A 10,572-nucleotide genomic window follows, 5' to 3' on the forward strand; every position below is an offset into this window, starting at 1 on the left:
GTCATGAATGAGACTGCAGAAGAAAAAAAAAGCATATAGTTGACTGAGTTTAGATAATTTTCCCTCACCCTAACTGGGTGTCTGTTGGCTGTAGGGGGTGAGGGGAATCTAGGAAAATATCTGGACTGTCTGGCCCTGCAGTGGGAGACGAAATCCTGCCACTCATGGAAACTCCCAAATGGTGAATTCCCAAACAGTGAAAGGAGGAGAGGGTCAGATGCTGGGCAGCCAAACAATTACTAATGTGGACAACACTTGTTCATCTTTCAGGGATATAAGAGAATCTTGCTCTGTCCAACAGCTAGTATTGCATCCTTTCTACCAGAGTAGGCAGTAGGTTACTAAATTACCAACCACTTGATTTAAACATACCCATACACACATCCACACAAACTAATCCACTGACTTGCATTCTAAGCTTACTATTCCTATTGAGAAAAGGAGATTTTGTTCTTTGGTCCAGGTTAAAGGAAATAGTCACTGACATCATGAAACTCAACCATAACATAACCCTACACGCAGAGGACAAATATGACAATAATATGTTTTGGTGGAGAAATTAGAATTGAGAGAAGGCAAATTCAGCCATGTGGAGAGCCATGAAATACTATTTAAAGATGTCCCATTATAGCTTCTTGCTAAAAAGGGGGAGCTACTCCTCTTTGATTCCTGAGTAAGCCTTTACACTCCTTTATTTATTTACTTATTTTTGAGACAGAGTCTCACTATGTCACCCTTGGTAGAGTGCCATGGTGTCACAGCTCACAGCAACCTCTAACTCTTGAGCTTAAGTGATTCTCTTGCCTCAGCTTCCCAGGTAGCTGGGACTACAGGGCCCACCACAATGCCCAGCTTTTTTTTTTTTTTGCTGTTGTCATTGTGGTTTAGCAGGCCCGGGCCAGGTTTGAACCCTCCATCCTCCGTGTATGTGGCTTGGCGTCCTACCTACTGAGCTACAGGTGCCACCCACTCCTTTTATTTTATCTGATATTTGTAAATGAAGAGCATTGGGAAAACCTTGAGCTGTTTCACATTTAATCTTTAGTCATGTTTATGTGACAATTACTCACATGGGATTGCTATAAATATTATGTCTGTGCTGTTGTTTTTAGATGACTAATTCCTTGGAAGACAGGATCCCTGTCTATTTGATAAACTGTATATAGCACCAAACATTTGTCATTACATGCAAGGCTGTTAATCTTGCCATTGAACATAATAATAACACACTTTGCCTGGATATAGCAAATAGAATTACTCTCCGTATAAGACAAAGTTGGCAAACAAAGGTCTGGGGCCAAATCAAGACTTCTTTTTGTCTGTTTTTATAAATAAAGTTTTATTGCAAAACAACTAATTCAAGGAAGTCCAACCTTTTTTCTTCTCTGCCACAAACTGGAAGACTAAGAGTTGCCTTGGGCCACACATTAAATACACAAACACTGATGAAAGCTGATGAACAAAAAAAAGTTTCATGTATACTTTTTGCACATACCCAATACCACAGACAAAATAGTCCTCAAATGATCAGCATGTGCCCTGCAGGCTGCAGGTCGGACACTCTTGTTTTATATATCACTTGTAACTGCTCTCACACTACAGTGGCAGAATTAAGTAGTTGTGACAGAGACTGTATGGCTTGCAAAGCCTAAACTATATACTAGCTGGCCATTTACCAAAAAGGTTTGCTGACGACTGACCTATATCAGTGGTTCTCACCTGAGTTGGTGGGCAAGAATCACTTGTAAAACCTCAAAAATGTAAATTAGATGGCTGGCCCCATACCAACACTCTGAATCAGAATGTCTAGGATCAGAGCTGCAGACTAATAGTTTTCAAAAGAACCACCAGCCTAATATAATACACAGTACTTAGTATCATTTTAATTACTCTTACTCATCAAATACCTAATAGACATTAGGCATTATACTAGATGTTTTACTTGGTTTTTATATTAATCTCCATGAAGTACCTTATAGAATCCTTCTTTTATAGTAAAAGAAATCAAACCTTTCTGAAGTTAACGAGTACAAAATCACACAGCTAATAAGTAAAGGAGCAAGGTTTTCTTTTCTTTTCTTTTTTTTGGGGGGGGAGGACAGAGCCTCAAGCTGTCCCCCTGGGTAGAGTGCTGTGGCATCAGAGCTCACAGCAACCTCCAACTCCTGGGCTCAAGCGAGTCTCCTGCCTCAGCCTCCCAAGCAGCTGGGACCACAGGCGCCTGCCACAACGGGCTATTTTTTGGTTGCAGCCGTCATTGTTGTTTGGCAGGCCCAGGCTGGATTTGAACCCGCCACCTTAGGTGTATGTGGCTGGTGCCCTAGCCACTTGAGCCACAGGTGCTGAGCCTGGAGCAAGGTTTTCAACTAAATCTTTCTGCCTGTCCCAGATTGATAAAATCAGAGGAAAAATATCAAAATGAAGGACTCTTAGGATTTACTTTTCCTCTGATGGAGCACTAGGTATTCCCATCACTGATGCTACACTGGTCTATATGAGAATGGCCCAAATAACGTTGCAGAAATCTCCCATTAATAGAAAGTAGCATAGCTAAGAAAAGATAGTAACATTCAAAGAAGAATTTACTCAAACTTAGAGGATAACAAAAGGGAAATAAACTCATGGAGTAACATGAAGCTGACTATCTTCAATGAGGAGTCTACCATAGAGACATCTTCCTACCTGGTTCATGACCTACCTCAAAGTGACCAAACCTCTTGAAAAATCATAATGAATGCTAACAACCCCCTCAAGACTAGATCTGAGAAAGTAAGGTATGAGCAAAAGGTTTCCTCTTCATATTGTTTAAATTACCCCTCTCAAATTCTGGTTTCCTGAATGATTTACAGATGAATGTCCAACTTTTTTAAAAAAAATGCTACTCTTGATATGATAAACATAGTATTTCCCAGTAGATATTGAACACACATTAGTATTAGAGGGTATCATTTGGCTCAATATATTTAATTTTATTTTTAAGAGTCTCACTATGTCACCCTCAGCAGAGTGCTGTGGCATCACAGCTCACAGCAACCTCAAACTCTTGGGCCTAAGTGATTCTCTTGCCTCAGCCTCCCAAGTAGCTGGGACTACAGGCGCCCACCATGACACCTGGCTATTTTTTTATTGCAGTTGTCATTGTTGTTTAGCAGGCCTGGGCCAGGTGCCCTAACCACTGAGTTATAGGCGCTGAGCTGCAGTATATTTAGAATTACATATTTATACAGATAAAATTTCAAATGAGGTTCCAATTACTAACCAAGTCAAGATTCATTCTTCTTACTTTCAGTCTGAGTGTTGTTTAGGGTGAAGCAGGTCTATTGTAGGAAGCTTATATAGTTAAGCCTTCTTTATTTAATCATTCAGTCATTTTATTCTTTTGATCAGATAATTTGATTGATTGATTTATATCCAAAGTAATTATTGATAGGTAAGAACTTATAAGTGCCATTTTAAAAACTGCTGGTTGTTTGGTAGAGCCTTTGTTCTTTTCTTCCTCTCTTGCTTTCTTTGAGGTTTGATGATATTCTATAGTGTTATGCTTTGAATTTTTCTTTTTTGAGACAGGAGTCTCACTTTGTCACCCTTGGTAGAATGCCATGGCATCAGAGCTCACAGCAATCCCAAATTCTTGGGCCTCAAGTGATTCTGTTGCCTCAGCCTCCCGAGTAGCTGGGACTATAGGCACCTGCCACAATGACTGGCTATTTGGGGGGGTTTTTTTGCAGCTGTCTACCCAGGTAGAGTGCCGTGGAATCACAGCTCACAACAAGCTCAAACTCTTGGCCTTAAGCGATTCTCTTGCCTCAGCCTCTCAGGTAGCTGGGACTACAGGCACCCACCACAATGTCTGGCTATTTTTTGTTGTTGTTCTTGCAGTTGTCATTGTTGTTTTAGCTGGCCCTAGCCTGGTTCAAACCCACCAGCCTTGGTCTATGTGGCCGGCGCCCTACCCATTAAGCTATAGGCAACGCCTTAATTTTCATTATATATGAAAATATATATTTTTTCAGTATATCAGTAACAGAGGCAGAGTCTAAATTTCTGGGTATTCCACATCAGATTTAAATAAAATATGAAATAAAAGGAAATTGTTTAAATTGTCTTGAAGCGACAAAATAGTGATTTCTAAGCACAAATAACTATGAAACTTTTCAGCTATTGTCTCAATACATTTTTAATTAATTAATGAAATATCTTAGCTCAAGGCACATCTCAGACATTATTCATTTCAGCATATGAATACAAATCTCCTTGGGCTAAAACAAATTATATAATTTTAAGAGTTTTGAAATTTAAATATGTAAGCTTAAATTTCAACATAATTTCCCATTTAGTCTTACTTGTATTAATTTGCAATAAATCTCTACACCCTAACTATAATTTTAAAAAGTTTAAACAGCAAAATCAGAAAAAAACTTTAATTCCCTAGGTAAAATTTTAAAATAATTGTTAAGGCTGGGCGTGGTGGCTTGCGCCTGTAATCCTTGCACCCTGGGAGGCCGAGGTGGGTGGATTGCCTGAGCTCATAAAGTTAGAGACCAGCCTGAGCAAGAGGAAGACCCATCTCCAAAAAATAGCCAAGCACTGGGGCAGGTGCCTGTAGTCTCAGCTACTTAGGAGGCTAAGGCAAGAAGACTGCTTGAGCCCAGGAGTTTGAAATTGCTGTGAGCTGTGATGCTATAGCACTCTACCAAGGGCAACAAAGTGAAACTGTCTGAAAATAAAATAAAATAAAATAATTAACAGAGAATAAAATCCAAAATATCTTTTTCCCCCTCCTTTACTGAAAAAGCCATATTATCTCTCCTAAATAGATTTGGTTTCAAGAGACAAATTTATCTTCTGTATCTTATACTTCTAGTCTAGCTGGGGGGGGGTTCAAAACATAATATAATAACTTCTCACAGATTAGTTTTTATTGTAAACATTATCTTCAAAATGGCTCTTCTTTTTCTGTCAAATGTTTCTGTTTAATTTTGGGAAGCTCCTCCATTTTAAAATGAAATATTGATGAAATAAAAATTAATTTAAATAGTTTTGTATTTTATAATAAATACAAGGGAAGGGACTTTACCAACTGAGGTACAACTATTAGTAATGCAAAGAAATTACATTATCTAGATTGCTTGTAATGGAAGTTGAGTTACTTGCTTCACCTAAACAGGGAAGTTGGCAGGTTTGCCTAGCAACAGCCGCTAAAACCTTCTGTTGTGGAAGGTTCCCTAGGAGCGAGAAAAAGGGAGGAGGAGGAACAGATTAATCTGTTTTTCTTAGCAGGGGACAGAGGCCGGGTTTGAGGAAGGAAAGGCTATCCAAGAGATACATTTTAGATCAGCGTATGCTAACCCAATCCCTCCTAGCAGCTAGAAATTCACTCTTTATAGTACAGAGGTTAGTTACAATTTAAGTGAGTTGGAGAGGAAGTTACAGATTTAGCCCACTTCAAAGGCAGCAAATTCCAATCAGTAGAAAGATGTCAATAGAGCTTCTAAAAGAAGTTAAAATCTCAGTAGCAGAAGGGTGTTAACAACTAAAAAGAAGTCGTCTCAAAAAACAAACAAACAAACAAAACAACTCTGCTGAGTTTAGGAAGGTGTGTGATTGTTTTACACTTAATGTACAAAATGCTACTTGTTACAGTGATTCATTCCAATTTACCAAGGTAAAGACAAAAGTATTTTTCTTGGTATTACTGTACGTCTACAGTGAAGAAAGGACAGAAAAAAAATCTCTGCTCTCTTGGCCAAGATTTGAAGCAAAAAAGGGTGATAGTGAAGAGTGCAGAGTATTAAGTGGTTGTTATTTGGGGACTCTCTTGTTTTCCAGATAATTTTATTTTGAAATTAGCACTGTATGGTACTAAAAGAATTTCATTTCTCCCCCTTCTCAAAAGCAAGAGTGTAGCTAAACCGAATTGTCTTGAAGAGGTCTCTCAGTCCCCCAAACTAAAACGGCACCTTTTCCACAAGAGACAGGAAACTTTAAAGAGTGGCAAGGTTAGATTTTAGATCCGGCAGCTCTTCCACAGGCCGATCATTTCCTGTCCTTCCCGGATAGCTCTCACTGTTCACAAAGGCCTGGGGAGACGTTTGGGAGTAGGGAGTGTCCGGCTTCTCGGGCTATTTCACCGCCTTCCTCTTCTGGGACTGTGTGAGGGGGTGACAAGAGCGAAGCTCGTGTGGGCTAGAACCTGGATAATATAGAAGAAATGGGATGCGGGGGAAGATGTGAAAAACAAACAGGAGTTGAGGGAAAAGAGCTGAGAAAGCCAAGGGGGTAGCGCGGGGTTCGGTGGAAACCGCAGAACTTCCAAGTCGCCCTCGTCGTCGGGCCCAGAGGCGCTGCTGGGCCGGGCAGGACCGACAGACCTGTTCCTCGGCTCAGGGCGTGTCCGCGCTCCGGGTCCGGGCAGCTAACGCCGCCAGCCTCCCGCCCGGGCGTCGGTGGCCGGTGACTCACCGCTCGCCTCCCGCGCCCGCCCCGCCCCGCCCCGCCGCTCGCCCCGCCTCCCGGAGGAGGAGCCTCGCCCTCATCTCCGCCCCAGTCTCCGGGGCGGGCCGGAGCCCGAGGAAGAGGAAGGGGACGAGGACAACGAGCAACTGGGCGGCGGAGGGCGAGGAGGAGGAAGAGGAGGCAGACCAACAAGATGGCCCCTGCTGCAGGAGCAGCCTCAGCAGCAGGTGGGAAGCCAGAGGCGGCGCTGGCGGTGGCGGCGGCAGCCGTGGCCCGGCGGCCTGGGACAGAGTCAGAGTCGACGGTGGCAGCGGCGGTGTCGGCAGCTGCCGTGGCGGTGGTGACGGCCGCGGGGACTCGGAGCTGAGAGGAGCTGCTGCTCGGACCAGCGCGGTGAGCGAGCGGCGGGCGGCGGCGTGGGGAGCGGGGCGGCCGCCACCGGGCCACGGTCAGGAACAATAGGCGGCAGCGGCGGGGACCGGGCTGCCTGCGCCCGCCCTCTGCTCCGGGCGGCGGCGGCCAGCCGGCCGGTCCCAGGCCCCGCCAGGGCAACGCCGGCGGCCTAGGGGCTTGTCAGTGGCCAGCGTCCTTTAGGCCTCAGGCCTCCGCCTGTCGTCTGAAAGGCCTGCGGGATAGGTAGGCCGAAGGGAGGTACGGACGCCGCCCGGGACCAGGAGAGGGCGAGGGAGGCTTGGGCGAGAGGGAGGGGGCCAGAAGCCTGCCCGGTTCCTCTCTTACTCCGGGGCCTGCGCCGAGCGGAGAGTGCGCACAGGAAATGCTTTTTAGACCCCCAGTCTGTGGAGTTGGGGGAGGGTGGAGGCGTCTGTAAACAGGCGCTGTCTCTGCCTCCCACACCCCAGGGTCGCTCCCTCCCCGAAGCCCTTCAGCGCTCCCCGTCGTCGGCCAACTGGGTTTTACCGTGTTTGTTTCCCTGGAGCTCCTGGAGATGAAGCTTGATATAATCTTTCTCTCTGTTGGCGATGGGAAAATTATGTGTGCAGGTGTCTTTTTAAGTGCAACAACGACAAAAAAATATACAAAAAGTGGTTATTGATTAAGGGTTGGAGCGGTAAGAGATGTTCCTATCGAAATATTTCTTAAGCATCATTTCTCTCTAAACATCAGTTATGCCCTCGTCCCGGGTGAGAGTGAATGGAAGCAGGGTTCTTCTGGAGCAGTTAAATAATACAACTCTTGACATCCCAGAATAGTCCATGAAGCTGGAAACAAAGGCACTTACTGGCAACGCGGAGACAAATTGTGATATCTGAATAGAACTTTTCTTTAAACGAGCCGTTTTGAATTATTTATTTGCAGCATAAGAAGCAACATTAACTAGCATAAAGTGGGGCTAATGAAGCAGTTCTTCAGGAGGTAGAGATGGCTCATTTCCATTTATAGAAATTCTTATGTCCTGTCTTGTGTTCTAATTTTGCCTTTTAGTATTTTGTTCCGTAATTATTCAAGACCAAGCTTTTCCTTTGGGTTTGAAATTTCACTTCAAAAGCGTATTTTGTAAGATTTCAAAAGATTTAAAAATAATTTTAAAAAAACTGGAAAGAACTATAGTTCAGTTTTGAATGTTAAGGTTTATTGAGAAACTAGTCTTCCGTTAAATTTTTTTTTTAATTAGTCTTCCGTTAAATTTTTTTTTTAATTTATGGGGTAGTGGTGTTTGAAACTTAAATTAGCTATTATTTCTCCTAACTTAATTGTTAAAGGCATCTACCAGCTGCATGTATTTATTTACAAGTGAGGGAAAAAGAAAAGATGTAATCTGTTTCTCTTCCAGTTTCTACCCCAGGTATGCAGAAATGTATATTAAAATTGTTTGGATGCATCCAAGAGATTGCTTTTCACTATTTAACACTCTCTTGGAAGGCCCATCTGAGGGCTTCAGTTCCTGGTCTTAAGGAAGATTGATCAGTGCAGAAAAAATAGATGCCAGTTAATATCTTTCTCTCATTTTAGGATAAATTTCTAATTAGCATTGGTCCAACTCTGTCATAATATTTTCAGGTTATATAAAGTTTAATTAGCAGCACTATTCTATTTCCTAGTTTTTCCACAGAATTGATGGGAAAGAGCATTTGAATAAACATGGAAGTTGAAATTATGTTGTTTAGGATTTGAAGCATAGTGGATGAATATCAGTAATGGCTTTTATTTTATACCTAGTGTCAGTGATGTTGTGGGTGTTTTGATAGGTAGAGAAAGAACGACTTTTTTTTAATTGTTGGGGATTCATTGAGGGTATAAGAAACCAGGTTACACTGATAGCATTTGTTAGGTAAAGTCCCCCTTATAATTGTGTCTTGCCCCCAAAAGGTGTGCCACACATGAAGGAAAAAGAACAACTTTGACACTATTCCTGCTGCTTCAAATTTGGGGAATAAGTGTTTCAGAAAGGACACATTTTTTTTAAGTGCTCAACTCTGATTTTTTTCTTTCCATGCTGAATTTTGGTAGATCAGTACAAGTCCAAGTAAAATCTGTATTACAATAATAGTGAAATTAATCTGTGGCCCTAAGCCTATTAGAAAAATTGTAGTAATTTATAAGTTATAAATTTTAAGTGGCTAGCATGCTTTGTTATGGAAAAACTCATAATGTTTTGTCAAAGACTAATTTCCCTCATATTTAATATCATTTTCCTGAAAACAGATTTTTAAGTGGTAAGGTTTTCTATTTGAAATTGGATATTGACCCAACAATTTATGATCTAAGTCTGGGTCTTTATTTCTGTTTAGTATTTTAAAATCTCATAGAGAGTTGTTTTTATTTTCAAAAATTCTAAAATGTGATCTCAATTGTCCTATCTTCAATATCTGCTTATTCTGATTATTTTAGTTCAGATTTTCTCAAGTAATGTTTAAAAATTCCCTTCTAAGAAGTTTTGGAACCATAGCTTATAGATTTGTGTCTTGGTAACATTAGGCATTAATATATATTTAATTCACTTGGAGATTGAAAAAGGAATTTTGTACACATACTAATTTAAAAACTACTATTTTCAGAGCATATTTGTTGAATTAATAAAACTTTAATTCTCCTAGTTATGTTATGGTACTGGTAGTGTTGTCCTCATTTTACATATGAAGAATCTGAGACTAAGAGAGGCTAAGTAGCTAGCAAACAGGTCACATAATTAGTGGGTAAAATAGATTACTCAATCCCTTGTGACACAAATTAGATGCTTTTCTGCTGCCACATACATGTTACAGGTAAACTTTGAAGCGTCTTCTATGTTGACAGATTCCTTTTTTTGACTGTGAACTGTTTTGTAATACTGTACTTGGCCTTTAGCCCTAATATCCTATTATCATCATTTGTATCCTGCCAAATAATTACTTGCAGGACCAAGAGAGTATTTAGTCATGTGAATCACAGAAGAAACACTTATTTTTGTTCTTAGATCTGAAGGCTGTACAATATAGACACTCACCATTTACACAGGACAGGTTTGTGACATTGCTATACTTGTTTCATGCTTTTAATTATTATACAAGCAATTATTGAATTGTGCCTTTGAAATACTTTATATATTTAAAACTAACTTTAATAACATTCAATGATGTTAAAATTGCATCAGCTAATATGTGAAATTCTTCATTTATAAATTTTTGTTGTTGTTTAAGCCATAGATAATGTAGAATTCTGCCTGTATTTTTCATCTCCACATCTTAGGACATGAAATGAGAGTTTGGTGTAGTTTAATCAGTCTACTCTTATACAGGGTAGACATAAAGTTTGTGTGCAGTTTAAAATCATTTAACATAGTAAATTGCACACAAACTTTATGTCTACCCTGTCTATATCTTGAAAGCGGTTGGCATCCAACGGAGTAAAGAGTAACCTGATAAATGATCCCTGTTTGGTGAACACCTCGGATCAGGATGTTCCCTGGCAGGGTTTTCTGACCTGGTTTAGCTTTGGCCCTGTCTGTGCTTAGGAGTTCAGGTATTCTTTAGGATTGGATTTGGAGGGACTTAAATTCTCAGATTTGCCTGTATCAGAGCAGTTTATCGGCTTCAAAATCAGTCTGTTCCTAGGACCTCCTTTAAGATCTTCTTTTCTGGCTTGGCGCCTATAGCTCAACCGGCTAAGGCGCCAGCC

At 41.2% G+C, this 10,572-nt stretch overlaps 1 protein-coding gene and 1 pseudogene across 2 annotated transcripts in view; one reads left to right on the forward strand and one right to left on the reverse strand.

Moving 5' to 3' along the window:
• LOC100945022 overlaps positions 1–10,572 on the reverse strand; it is a 33,929-nt pseudogene that overhangs the window by 8,231 nt on the left and 15,126 nt on the right. The window lies entirely within an intron of this gene.
• The window catches only part of RC3H1 (ring finger and CCCH-type domains 1), an 86,208-nt gene continuing 82,221 nt past the window's right edge, over positions 6,586–10,572 (forward strand). The window contains exon 1 of the mRNA XM_023510813.1: positions 6,586–6,849. The gene's annotated coding sequence lies outside the window, so the exon portion shown is untranslated. The remainder of the gene's footprint in view (positions 6,850–10,572) is intronic.

This window comes from Otolemur garnettii, unplaced genomic scaffold (genome assembly GCF_000181295.1).
Source record: "Otolemur garnettii isolate 467f Iridium unplaced genomic scaffold, OtoGar3 scaffold00016, whole genome shotgun sequence".
NCBI lineage: Eukaryota > Metazoa > Chordata > Mammalia > Primates > Galagidae > Otolemur > Otolemur garnettii.